This window comes from Lolium rigidum, chromosome 2 (genome assembly GCF_022539505.1).
Source record: "Lolium rigidum isolate FL_2022 chromosome 2, APGP_CSIRO_Lrig_0.1, whole genome shotgun sequence".
NCBI classification, from domain to species: Eukaryota; Viridiplantae; Streptophyta; class Magnoliopsida; order Poales; family Poaceae; genus Lolium; species Lolium rigidum.
In genome coordinates this window covers 52,374,926-52,378,982 of record NC_061509.1, presented here as the reverse complement: position 1 = coordinate 52,378,982, position 4,057 = coordinate 52,374,926, and positions in this window count along the sequence as shown.

Sequence of the window (4,057 nt, the reverse complement as noted above, 5' to 3'; positions counted from 1 at the left end):
CTACTACTCCAAGGCCCATGCTCTGCAGCTCGTGGTGCACTCAGCCTCTCCTGTTTCGGTGTCTCGCCCCGAACCGCTGGTGTCTTCCTCTCTTGATGGGCTTGTGGGCCTCGTTGATAAGTGGGCTTTGTTCTTTTGGAAGTGCCAACGCTGTATGAGCATGAACCATGACACGAGTCAATGTGTTAATCAAGTCAGGTGCAAATCTTGCTATAATTATGGTCACTATGCCAAAACCTGTCTTACTCGGCTTGCTAATCAAGGGAAAAAGTGGGTTCCGAAACAAAAGGAATCTTCTGGAGCGGTTTTTGCGAATAGACCTGTTGCCTCCTCGGCTTCTCCTCCTCTGCCCCCTCAGCCGCCATCCGTCCCTCCGCCACCTCCCCCACCGCCATCGCCTCCATTGCCGCCTCCACCGTTGCCATTGCCTGCAGAGACTGCTCCTCCGATGGCGACTTTTGAGTTTGATCCCACTCCCTGGGTCCCGGAGGGTTTCAACATCATTGATGGCGGCCCACGAGCGCCCGCCACGGACTTTTGTCACCCCTTCGGCACCGATGGTTGATGCGCACGAGAACGGGGCGATTGCGGTGGTTGAGCCGCCGCCGCCGAGCATCTCGCTGCAACATGCATTGAATCAGGTTCGGAACTTTCTTGCTGACCGTGAGGTGGAGGTGGTGAACTCGCTGCCTTGGTTCTTTGGAGTTGGTGCTTTCCTGTTTCGTAACCCAGTGGTCAGATCGGCCCTTGTTGGTCATGGGGATTGGAATTTCGGTAATGGCTCTGTTCTTCGGTTTATTAAGCATAATGAGGGCCTAGGTTTTCGGACACAGCAAGGTGCTAGGACTGGTTGGCTCATGTTCATAGGGATCCCGATGGATTTTCGTAATACTGCTACCATTGCGGAGGCGGTGAACACTTTTGGGGAATTTCACTACTGGCAATATAGAGATGTGCAGAAGTGTAGGGTTTTGGTCTATGCTACTTTCCCTGCGCCTTCTCTAGTCCCTCGTGATGTTGTCTTTCGTCAGCCCATGGTGGCTAGGTTCTCTGGTCTGAGACACTCCTGGACTGCTCCTTGCTATATTCTATCTGCTGATTTTGCTGATGTGCATCCAGATGATGAAAATCCTATGCCTATTAATGGGAATCCTCACCCTTTGCCTGGACAGATGATCCCAGATAACAATATGTTTGTACCGCCGTAGTATCCCGAGGTTGGATGGAATATGCCTCCTCCTCCTCCTTTCGATGCGAGTGCTTGTTCCACGACTCGGGCCGATGAATCATGATGCGCAAGCAGGGGAATTGGTCTGGTTCTGGTGGTGTTCTCTCTGGGGTTTCCTCTGCTTCAGTGGGTGGCCCAGATCCTGTTATGGTGATGGTGCCAGAACCGTTGGATGTGGATATGGTTGACGTTAATGGTGATGCTCCTCTTGCTGTTCCTGTTGAGGAGGTTAATGAGGTGGTTAATGTGGTTGTTCCTCTTGTTCCTGTTGAGGAGGACATTCTTGATGTTCCTGTTGCTGCTCCTGTGGAGGAGGTTCTTGGAGCTGCTCCTCTTGCTGTTCCTGTTGAGGTGGTCAATGTTGCTGCCCCTCTTGTTGCTGTTGAGGTGGCTAATGAAGATGTTCTGCTTGCTGCTCCTGTTGGGGTACAACATTTTTTACCTGAACCTGTTATGGAGAATATGGATATTGCTGCTGGGCATCTGGAGCCTGCTGCAGCTGGTTTGGTTGCTGGGGACTTGGTACCTGCTGCTGATGAGTTGGAACATATTGCTCGTGAACCCCATGCATGTCTGTAGTGGATAATGATCATGCTTTGGCTGCTGCTGTTGACTCAGCTACACCACATTTTATTCCGGTTGAGGAACATTTTGCTCCTGCTGCTGATATGGATCAGGTTGATGTTGATGTGGTCCATGCTGTGGGTGGTATTGAGGGGGGGCCAGTTGATGGAGATGCGACTGCTGTTGGTTTGGATGTTTCCACTGGTGAAGCTGATGGGCTTGCTGGTGATAACCTGAAGAGATCTTGGGAGCTGGCTTTTCGGGGAAGATCAGTTCTAAGGCTTTTGATGCTGGACCCTCTAATCACAATGCAGTATGCAGAAGATTTATCTCTCATTCTCCAGAGATCAAGGAGGATTCCAAAATGGAAAATGCCTCTCAGCCTTTGGTTTTCTCCTCTACTGCTCCTGAATTACCCGCTGTTTCCTCTCAATCTGGCTCACATGTAGTGGTGTCTTCTGCCCCTTTTGAAGTGGGGTCTGTAGCAGTGGAAAAACGGAAGGGTCGTCCGAAGAAACAAAAACAGATGGTCGTGCCAGCAAATCGCAGGTTTACTCGTAGTCAGCTTGCTCTTGATGGTCATCGTGCTCCACCCACACCTGGTTTGCCTGCCAAGAGGAGGAGAAGGGCTAAGAAGTGTGCTGAAGTTGCTGTACCTGCTGTTGCTCCTCAAGGCTCAACTGAACAGGCAAATCCCTCTATTCCAATAGATACCTTGCAACGCATTGGTCGCATGCTGGATATTGATGACGCTGAGCTTACTGTGGAGAAGCTTATGGCTGATCCAAAGGATGTTGCCCCCTCTCTGTCCAAATGATAGTACACTCTATGTGGGTTTCCTGGAGTGGGAGTGTTTCTTTTTGTGTTTCTTTAGTGGCTACGGGCTTGTGTCAGTGTCTTATGCTGTCAGTTTGGGGTTTGTCCAGTTGGCTATGTTGGCTGGTGTTTTTCTGTAATATGTCAGTATTCCATGGATTACACTATTAAGAACTTGGTCTGGAAGATTTTGTGCTGGAACATTAGGGGTCTTAATGATGATGCCAAGCAGTTGGCCCTTTATAATAAAATTGTTGAGTGTGGTTGTGCTATTGCCTGTATCCAGGAAACAAAGAAGCAAGATTTCGATTTTTCCTTCATTAAAAAGTGCTGCCCCAAGCAATTTGATAATTTCTCTTTTGTCCCTTCTGTGGGTGCTTCTGGGGGGATTTTGGTGGTTTGGAAATCTAGTGTCTTTCGTGGACAGCTCATTGACACACAGCGTTTTGGCCTTATCATTGAATTTTCCTCCACCCATAATATGCAAAAATGGACCTTGGTAGTTGTTTATGGGCCCTGTCAGGGGGAATTGAGGGACCTCTTTGTGCAATGGTTAAATGATTTGCAGATTCCAGATGGGGAGTTGTGGTTGTTCATGGGGGACTTCAATTTTATTCGATCTCCAACCAATAGAAATAAGCCTGGAGGAAATGTTGCTGATATGTTCACTTTTAATCAATTAATTGATCACCTTGGCTTGTTGGAGATTCCCATTAAAGGTCGTGCTTTCACCTGGTCAAATATGCAACTTAACCCTTTGCTTGAGCAGCTGGACTGGTTTTTCTCTAGCCCTCCCTGGATCACTGCTTTTCCTAATACTTTGGTCACTGTCTTGTCGAAACCAACCTCAGATCATGCACCTTGTCTTGTTAGTGTTGATACAGTTATCCCCAAGGCTCAGCTTTTTAGATTTGAGAATTTCTGGGTTCACCAACAAGGTTTCTTTGATTGTGTCAAGGAGGTCTGGGGTAGACCTGTGCAAAACCTGTCTTCCTCTGCTGTTATTGTCAGAAAACTGAAAGCTCTTAGGGTGGAGTTGAAGAAATGGAAAATGAGTTTATCCAAATTAAAGCTTCTCATTGATAAATGCAACTTGGTTATTCTTTTCTTTGACAATTTGGAGGAGGAAAGGCCACTGTCTAGGCCAGAAGGAAACTTCAGGAAAATGTCAAGCATCACCATGGTAGATTGCTTAAATCTCCGTGTAATTATTGGAGGAAAAGGTGCACTGTTAGGTGGATGAAAATGGGTGAATAAAATACAAAGTTTTTTCATGCCATGGCTACTGAAAGGTTCAGAAAGAACAGTATTGCTAGTCTGCAACTGTCTGATGGTATTATTGTTACTAATCATGATTTAATCGCTGCCGAGGCATGGTCTTGTTACAAACGAGAGAATGGGCACATCTCATGGGATTGATATGAGGTTTGATCTCGCAAGAGTTGATTT